The 9,929-nt window shown below is 43.0% G+C and overlaps 1 long non-coding RNA gene across 2 annotated transcripts in view; it reads left to right on the top strand.

Annotated features, from left to right (window-relative positions):
* LOC103680220 overlaps positions 1–9,024 on the top strand; it is a 21,828-nt gene extending 12,804 nt beyond the window's left edge. For both annotated transcript variants that reach the window (XR_005834519.1, XR_573079.2), the window contains exon 3: positions 8,335–9,024. This is a non-coding gene — a long non-coding RNA (uncharacterized LOC103680220). The remainder of the gene's footprint in view (positions 1–8,334) is intronic.
* Positions 9,025–9,929: the final 905 nt, after the last annotated feature.

Raw genomic sequence — 9,929 nt, 5'->3', positions numbered from 1 at the left:
TTTTATTTTATTTTATTTTATTTTATTTTATTTTATTTTATTTTATTTATTTAAATATTTTATTTATTTGACAGAGAGAGACACAGCGAGAGAGGGAACACAAGCAGGGGAGTGGGAGAGGGAGAAGCAGGCTTCCCACTGAGCAGGGAGCCCGATGCTGGGCTTGATCCCAGGACCCTGGGATCATGACCTGAGCTGAAGGCAGACGCTTAACAGCTGAGCCACCCAGGCGCCCTGGGGAATACTTTTATTAACTTCAAATCTACTTGTGAAGACACAAGATGTATTAAAAATGAGTGTTGTCTGTCTTCATCCAACCCAAAAAACGCTTTTGCTCTTTTTATATTCTCTGCCTTTGTTTGCTTTCTATGGAGAGTTCTGTTTTTACTGGAGCTATTCTTTTTTTAAAAAAAATTTTATTTATTTGAGAGAGAGAGAATGAGCAGGGAGGAGGGGCAGAAGGAGAGAGAGAGAGAGAGAGAGAGAGAGAGAGGGAAGCAGACTCCCTGCTGAACAGGGAGCCCCACTCGGGGCTCGATCCCAGGACCTGGAGATCATGACCTGAGCTGAAGGCAGACGCTTAACCAACTGAGCCACCCAGGTGCCCCTTTACTGGAGCTATTCTTTTGGGGATCCAACCAAAGAGAAATTGAGTTTCGGATACATTTATTTGGGGTTAGTAGGATATATTTATGTGGTTTCCTATCACTTCTGCATACAGTTAAGTTATAGGTGGCTGTACCAGTGTAGAAATGACTTGAGGGAACACTTTTAAAGCAGTAAATCTAAAGCTTATTTAAGATTAGTCATTACATAAAAAACTTGACGTAGCCTAAAATCTTACAGCTTGTATATACAAGAAATGGTTTTCCCAAATTTGACAACAACCCAAAATACATATGTGACGTTAATCAGTGATGGGTTGGGAAACCGAAAGAAACTTTTCTAAACTCTTGGGAAAAACTAAACTGTTTCCCTGTTCTCTCTGTAGACATTATAGAGTATAAAAGTGGTATCAGATGAAGAGGTGATCAAAAGATGCAGGCAAGAAAATATAGAAAAAGTATCAAGGAGTTGTACCAGTTAATATAAAGAGAAATACTGTTTTTTAAAAATTTTGTGATATTTGTGCATTTTGTCAGTTTTTAAAACTTGTGGTTTCTTGTCATTTATTGTATCATTCTAAATAGATGTTTGGGATTGTAAAGTGTGATTTTACACTTAAAAAAAAAACTTAACCCAAATGGTATAAGTTTCAGGCCCCACAAAAGCTGGATCTGCCACTGCCTGTGTACTAAATATTGATGGTCGTTGGGAGTGTTTCATGTTACAGATAAGGACACTGGCTTGCCCAAGCCAGCATAGATAGTGGGAGAGCCAGGATCCAACCCTGAGTCTGTCTGGCTTCAGGGCTTTTTTTCCCCTCACTTTCTAAAACTGTCTTCTTTTGGACGAAAATGTATAGTAATCATCCCAAATTATAGTAATAATGATAATCTCCTGGACTCTTTAGGGGCATACTCACAGTTGCCACTGAGTGCCCATTGCATTGACACTAAAGCAGCCGTGCTCTTTGCTTTCACCAATCCTGCTTTTATGGCAACACTACTACCTTTTTCAGCTTAATTTTGTTGATGTCAAATGTGGTTGTCAGCACCTGGACTGCCATGGTAACTTTTTCTTCAAGAAAGGTAGACCCCAGGGCATATACCTGGATCGTTCCAGTTCTTCCCTCACTTCTCAGCTTGGAGGAGAAGTGAGGCTGGGACTTCCACATTCCAGTATGAGATTTTAGCCTGCAGCTCTCAGTAGGGCAGGCAGAGGCTGAAATAAGCATTTTGAGGGCCTGTGAAAAAATGTGAGGCAAGGCTTGCCTTCTCAAGTTAGAGCTTACTTGACTCGAAGCAAGCTTAGGGAAAGCATTTTGCAGGTGTCTTCTCAATCCCAGAGACTGAGCCTGTACTTGACTCCTTCCTTCCTACTGTCCCTACTCAGCCAATAGTTCAACTCTCCACCATGAAAGAGATGCCCTTTCCTCAATCAACCCAGGCCTGCTTTCAGCTCCAAAGCTCTGCTTTCCAGGACACCAAGTACCTGAGGGGGTTGTCTGTCATTGTCTACTTTGTGCTACAAACTCAGTTTTTAAAACTGGATCCCAAGTCTCACCCGCTGACAGACCTCACTTGGCAAATGCAATGGTTATCTTCACCTCTGTGTCTTTATAACATAGCACAGATCTCCAGTCTTCAAAACTGCCTTCAGTTTATAAAAGGACATGGCGGTGGAGGACAACACATGCTAAAACAGATCCCTGAGCCAGGCAGCCGGGATCTAAAAGTGCAAGAGGAAGGGTGCACGAGAGCAGTTTGCCTGGGGGAAAACTGCTTTGTTTGCTTTGGGGGGCTTCACCCCCCTCCCCAGCAAGGACAGCTTTATTTTCATATGCAACATAGTTGTCCCCCAAGCACAAGTCTTCCTGACTGCCAGGCCCTGGTATTTTGACCTGCTTCCCCTCCCTCTTCAACTCACGTGTGCTCCAATTCCGATCTGATCACCCTGAGCTAACGCATTGCAGTGTTCTGCAATCTTCGAACAGTTCTTCTGCCAGCTCCTGTGGTGTCTGTTGCATCCCCTTCATGTTTTAAAATGTCGGGGTCTGGGGTGCCTGGGTGGCTTAGTCGTTAAGCGTCTGCCTTTGGCTCGGGGAGTGATCCCGGGGTCCTGGGATCGAGCCCCACATCGGGCTCCTCTGCTGGGAGCCTGCTTCTTCCTCTCCTACTCCCCCTGCTTGTGCTCCCTCTCTCACTGGCTGTCTCTCTCTCTGTCAAATAAATAAATAAAATCTTAAAATTAAAAAAAAATGTCAGGGTCTGACCAGTCAGTGATATTTCCAGAGTCCGTCCAGCCCCCGTTGTGATTTTATACATCCAACATATTTTATTGAGGTCCGGCAGGCCTGGCATGTGTCAAGGGACGGTTTTAGTCTATTTCCCAGGTGATCCAGTAATCTAAGGAGCCATTGTTCTCCAGAGCTCCGCCAAACATAATTATGCCATCTAAACAAATAAGCACCTCTAGGTAATTCATATCACCAAATGCTTTTTCCATTACTCTTGAAGGTGTCTCCAAAGATGTGTGGAGTAGCCTTTCAAATAGGTAAAACCTGACAGAGCAGATGCAGGCTGTCTTGTTTGGCCCAGTCAGACAGAGGGATTCAATAATAGCACTTCTCAAACATAGTGCTGGAAATCACTGATTCCCTACCATGCAGTCTAGAGGTTAATCTGGACACAGGAAACTCTGTAAGGTGGAGAAAGATAATAGAACATCAATACCCCTGCCCCACACCCCCGTCTCCTTGCTGTCCTAAGTCTGCTTTCTTCTATCATGAGCTTTCCTTCTTCTCCTTTACATATTTGTTTATCCAGCTAAATAGTAGTTCTTAACCCTGACTGCCTATTATAATCCATGGAGTTTGTTATAAAACATGTATCCTTGGGCCCACCCTCCCCTAGAGATCCTAACATTTTCTATTTTTTAAAGATTTTTTTTTATTTATTTGAGAGAGTGAGAACAAGAAAGAGTGCACGAGCAGGGGGAGGGTCAGAGGAGGGAGGGATAAGCAGACTCCCCGCTGAGCAGGGAGCCCATTATGGGACTCCATCCCAGGACCCTGGGATCATGACTTGAGCCAAAGGCAGACACTTAACCGACTGAGCCACCCAGGTGCCCAAGATCCTAACATTTTCTAAACACCTATGCTATGCTAGGCCCTATGCCCTGCTCTAGGAGTAGAGGCAATTTAGTCATGGCTCCTACCGCCACATAGTTCATAGTCAAGGGGCAGAGAAAAATACATTAAAAAGTATAATTCACACGGGGCGCCTGGGTGGCACAGCGGTTAAGCATCTGCCTTCGGCTCAGGGCGTGATCCCGGCGTTGTGGGATCGAGCCCCACATCAGGCTCCTCCGCTATGAGCCTGCTTCTTCCTCTCCCACTCCCCCTGCTTGTGTTCCCTCTCTCGTGGGCTGTCTCGCTCTCTGTCGAATAAATAAATAAATAAAAAACTTAAAAAAAAAAGTATAATTCACAGAGAAAATATGGTATAACTCCGTGGTTTTTTTTCTTTTTTCTTTTTTAATTTTTTTAAAAGATTTTATTTTATTTATGTGACAGAGACAGCCAGCGAGAGAGGGAACACAAGCAGGGGGAGTGGGAGAGGAAGAAGCAGGCTCCTAGCAGAGGAGCCTGATGTGGGGCTCGATCCCAGAACGCCGGGATCACGCCCTGAGCCGAAGGCAGACGCTTAACAACTGTGCCACCCAGGTGCCCCTCCATGGTTTTTTTCTTAATCTAGCTTGTTTCTCATAAAACTGTAGCAGTATTAGTAAGGTAAACATAGATTTGTTCAACAATTTCTAGTATATAGGATATAGGAGGAGGTGGCTTTCTTAGATTCTTGGGTGACAAATTAAGAATTTAAAAAAATAGTAAAATGTGAAAGTCCATAGAAATTTTTTTCAAGTAATAAAAATTTATTGAGAATTCCTGGGATGGTGGTTATCACCTCCTGATCGGGAGGGAGGAACCAACACTGTAGGAAATCACTCAGAAATCACATTGTCCCAACACCTCTGGCCAGCACAGGGAGGAGCAAAATCATTCCCCCCAAAACTGGTCGGGCTTTGTTCATCCAAGAAGGGTTGGGAGGACAGATGCAGGAGGGACCATCACATGATGTTGGGGGTGGGATGGGGGTGTGCTTGGACCCCAAGCTGGCTCCTCAAAAACCACAGGAGAAACAGAACCGCTTCTTTGGGAGTGGAGTTCCTGGTCACCAGGCTCATTTTTTCCCTTTGATGAGGCTGTCATTGCCTCGGGCAAAACTTTCATCCTGTAGGTTCAGGACAAGGTTGTCAGCAGTGAGATAGACTTGGTTCTGTGATGTGGCAATCATCTTGGAGATGTTCTGGGCTGCCCAGATCTTGTACAGTTTGATATAGCCAGGGTTTTTGCTCAGGGCTTCTCCAAGGTGAGCAGGTTGGGGTTAAGGGTTCACACAAGGCCAGGTTGCAACCCCTGGCCTCATCCTTACTACTCCAGCCCTTCTCTGGGCTATCAGATCAGATAGCTCTTACCTAGTCCCACTTTGGTCCCCACCTGTCCATAGAAATTTTATTTGTAATAGCCAAAAACTGGAAATAGCCCAGATGTCCTTCAGTGAATGAACGGTTACACAAACTGGTATATTCATACCTTGGAATACTACTTAGCAAGAAAAAGGAACAAACTCTTGACATTTGTGACAACCTGGAGGAATTGCTAGACAATTATTCTGAGTGAAAAAGGCTAATCTCAAAAGGTTACATCTTGTGTGATTCCACTTACGTAACATTCTTGAAATGACAGAATTATAGTGATGGAAGGATGTTCAGTGGTTGCTAACAGGTGAGGAATTAGAGAGGGAGGTAGGTAAGTGTGGCTATGAAAGTACAACATGGGGGAGCCTGGGTGGTTCAGTGGGTTAAGCATCTCACTCTCAATTTCGGCTCAGGTCATGATCTCAGGGTTGTGAGACTGAGCCACATGTTGGACTCCACGCTCAGCGCTGAGTTTGCTTGTCCCTCTCCATCTGCTCCTTCCCCACTCATGCTCTCTCTCTCTCTCAAATAAATAAATAAAATCTTTTTAAAAAAGTGCAACATGAGGGATCCTTGTTGTGATGAAAATGTTCTAGATCTTGATTGTGGTGGTGGTTATGCAAAGCTATACATCTGATAGAATTATATAGAGCTAAACACCCACCCACACACAACACCCAGACACAAATGAGTACATGTATAACTGATGAAATCTGAATAAGCACTGAGGATTATACCAATGTCGATTTCTTGGTTTTGATATTGCACTATAGTTGTATAAGACGCTAACATTGGGGGCTACTGAGGAAACAGTGTATGGGACTTCCCTATACATTTCTCACAACCTTCATTGAATGTATAATTATAATAATAGGACAAAAAATAATAGGACAAGTTACTAACCAGAAGCCAAAAGGATTAAAAATGTTAAACACATTTACAAATGCAAAACTATAAATGGCTACATTAGGAGAAGCTGGGAATATAGTTACTCGTTGATGTTATAAGGAAGACAAATAGTCCTTCTCAGGGAATATTACATTTAAAAAATAGAAAGTTTCATTGTTTCATTGTTTTTTTTCCAATTAGAATGTTTCTTGTGGAAAATTTAGAACATGTAGCTCAAAAAAGGTCATTAATAATCCTTCCATTCTGAGGGGCGCCTGGGTGGCTCAGTCGATTAAGCATCTGCCTTCGGCTCAGGTCATGATCCCAGGATCCTGGGATCGAGTACCACATTGGGCTCCCTACTCAGCCGGGAGCCTGCTTCTCCCTCTGCCTACCACTTCCCATGCTTCTGCTTGTGCTCTCTTGCTCTGTCTCTCTCTGACAAATAAATAAATGAAATCTAAAAATAATAATAATAATAATTGTATCATTTGGGGATAAACATTTTTTTCAACATTTAAGGTAAATCTTTTCAGTCTTTATCTATGCATAAAATTAAAACAAAAATTTTCACAATCAGCAATAGATTTTTCCTGTCTTTAAAGAGTCTTGTATTAATAGGACTTTAATGTACATACAGTGTTCTATCATATGGATACAGAAAGAATTATTTACCTAGCTCTCTATTTTGGATATTTACATTGTTTCAGTATTATTAATAATGCTGCAGTACACATCATTGTGTTTGCATCTTTGTATGTATCTCTGATTACTTCCTTAGTATAAATTCTTAGGAGTAAAGTTATGGGTCAAAGATTATGTAAATTTTTAAAGCTTTTTTAACGTTTGGCTAAAAGGCCTGCCAGAAAGGTTGTGTGAATGTTCCATTTCTGTTTTTTCTTTTCTTTTTAAAAAAGATTTTATTTATTTATTTATTTGAGACAGAGACAGAGTGCACACACAAGCAGGGGGAGGGGCAGAGGGAGAAGCAGACTCTCCTGCTGAGCAAGGAGCCTGACATGGGGCTCCATCCCAGGACCCTGAGATCATGACCTGAGCCAAAGGCAGATGCTTAACCAACTGAGCCACCCGGGCACTCCTATCTCTGTTTTTTTCCAGAGCAAGTTCTTTGTTGATAATGTTGTCAACTGGGTAGTAGGCTAGATAGATCCACCGTGGCAATTTTTCTTTTTTTATAAAGTATAGTTTAAATGATTTTATTTATTAGAGAATGTGCACACGCAAGTGTGTGAGCAGGGGGAGGGGCAGAGGGGAGAGAGAGGGAGAGGAGTAGGTTCTGTGTGGAGCGTGGAGTCTGATGCGGAGTTCAATCTCATGATCCTGAGATCATCACCTGAGCCAAAATCAGGAGTTGGACGCTTAGCCGACTGAGCCACCCAGGCACCCCAGAGGCAATTTTTCTGTTCCTTGATACAGTGCTATAGGATCTAGCCCAATGCTGGGTTCACACTAGGCCCCTAAAAAATTTGGTGATTTAATATTCTTCATAATATATTCCTTGAAACTCTTATGTGGGTCATGTGGGAAACAAAATCATCAAAATGTTAGTGTGCATTAACCCTGAGTTACATCACTGACATCTAGTCAAGAGTATGGCCTTGAGGGAATAGACAGGTATATTTTGATTGGGAGGAAGGACTTGGGAAAAGTCCAGAGGCTCTAAAGTGGGAAGTGTGAAAATAAAGGAAACCTCATTTAAAATGGAGTCAGGGAGCACCTGGGTGGCTCAGTGGGTTAAGCGTTCCATTCTTGATTTTGGCTCAGGTCCTGATCTCGGGGTTGTGAGATTGAGCCCTGTGTTGGGCTCCGTGCTCAAGGGGAGTCTTCTGGAGATTCTCTCTCTCTCCTTGTGCCCCTACTGCCACGTGTGCGCACGTGCTCTCTCTCTCTCTCTCTCTCTTGCTCTCAAATAAATAAAAAGAAGAAATCTTTTTTAAAAAATTTAAAAATTGAGTCAGGAAGTCCTGAAGGGGGAGCTATCATGCGTTACCACTTGCTTGTAAGAAGCATATTTCACATTCCCCAAGAGGAAGCAGCTTACCTTGTAATGCCCCAGCAGGAGGAAGAATTTCTCCCTGCCCAGCAACAATCCAGCCAGTGAGAAATCAGCAAAACAGCCCCTCTCAGCTTCTTCCTTTCCCCTCCTAAAAACAAGCCCCTCTCCTCTGTTTTCTGGATTTGCCTGTGGTTCACTGTAGTTTTCCTGTCTTGAGTTGCAATTCTTCTCCATTCCCTAATGAAGTCATTTTGCTGGTAAAGTAACTGGCTCTTTTGTTTTTTAAGGTCAACATTACATGGTGACCCAGATGAGACCCAAAGGAGATGACCTCTGAGGAACTAACAATCCCCAGAACCCTGTGAAGTACCCACCTTAGTGCCTGGCGCTCTCCGCTTCTGTGAGTCATCTTCTTGCTTTTAGTTCGGTAAGTCTCCTCTCGGATCTGAGCTCCCTCCTTCTGGTTGAGCTCTCCGACTTTATTTGGGATCTGTTTAAATTTTTTTCTATTTTTTATGAAAGTGTTGTCCTTCCTGGTGAGTACTCTTCTGTTTCCTGAACCTCTGGTTTTGAGTAACGGGTTCTCAATCTGCTAAATTCTCTTTAGTAATGGGTTCTCAATCTGCTGAATTCTCTCAGGAGGGTCTTCCTCCTGGTACCCCAGCCAGTTTTATGTTTAAAAACTATGGTCCCTCCTCATGTGAATTTTTGACTAATTGGACCAACTTAACAAAAAATAACTTAGGACTCCAGTGGCTGTTATGGGGAGCTTTCGATCTTCCCAAACTTGCTTTTCTTAGAACCAAATTAGAAGCTCTAAAATAAAATGGGATAAAATAGCTCTAGAATAGAATGGGATACCCATTTCAACTAATATCTTGAAGCTTCCAAGAGTATCCAAGACTCTAAAATTGTCTCTTTACAAAATACCATTTTAAATTAACCAAGGTGAACAAACAATTGAAAGAATGCAAAAATAAAAAAAAACCCAAACAAAAACACAATCTTTTCAGGCCTCTTTCTTCCTCCCCTGTCCTCTTTGTCTCTGTCCCCACATCCTTTATACCCTCTGCTTCCTCATTCTGGTTCTTCCATTGAACTTCCCTTTTTCTCTGAACCTCTCCCCTCTCCCTTCTCTGAACCTATTTGAACCTACCTATTTAAAATTAGACTCTTGGAGGATCCTGATGCTAAGCTCCTAATTTCCCATGTCCCCTGGACTAAGGCTGAACTATGAGCCATAGTCAAAGATTTTCCTGGAGTAATTGAAGATCCTCATAGATTTGCCAAGGAATTTAATATAGTCATCCTGACTTACCAACCAGGTTCCTCAGATTTATATCAGCTAGTTCACATGCTTGTTGAAGGTCAGGCCCAGCACTGGATGAAAACAGCTAATTGGGATGATCCTGAAAAATCTTTAGAACTTTATTTTTTTATTTTTATTTTTTTAAGATTTTATTTATTTATTTGACACAGAGAGAGACAGCCAGCGAGAGAGGGAACACAAGCAGGGGGAGTGGGAGAGGAAGAAGCAGGCTCCCAGCAGAGCAGGGAACCCAATGTGGGGCTCGATCCCAGGACTCTGGGATCACGCCCTGAGCCGAAGGCAGACACTTAACGACTGAGCCACCCAGGCGCCCCATAGAACTTTATTTTTTAAAAGATTTTATTTGTCATAGAGGGAGAGCACAAGCACACAACCAGGGGGTGGGGGGAAGGGTCTGTGTGGTGGTGTGAGGCAGGCAGAGGGAGAAGCAGGCTCCCCACTGAGCAAGGAGCCTGATGTGGGACTGGATCCCAGGACCCTGAGATCATGACCTAAGCTGAAGGGAGACGCTTAACCAGCTGAGCCACCCAGGCATCCCATCTTTTGAACTTT

This window comes from Ursus maritimus (assembly GCF_017311325.1).
Source record: "Ursus maritimus isolate PB19 chromosome X unlocalized genomic scaffold, ASM1731132v1 scaffold_X1, whole genome shotgun sequence".
In the NCBI taxonomy this organism is placed as follows: domain Eukaryota; kingdom Metazoa; phylum Chordata; class Mammalia; order Carnivora; family Ursidae; genus Ursus; species Ursus maritimus.
The sequence above is the reverse complement of the archived record's forward strand: the minus strand, read 5'-3'. Positions and strand labels throughout refer to the sequence as shown.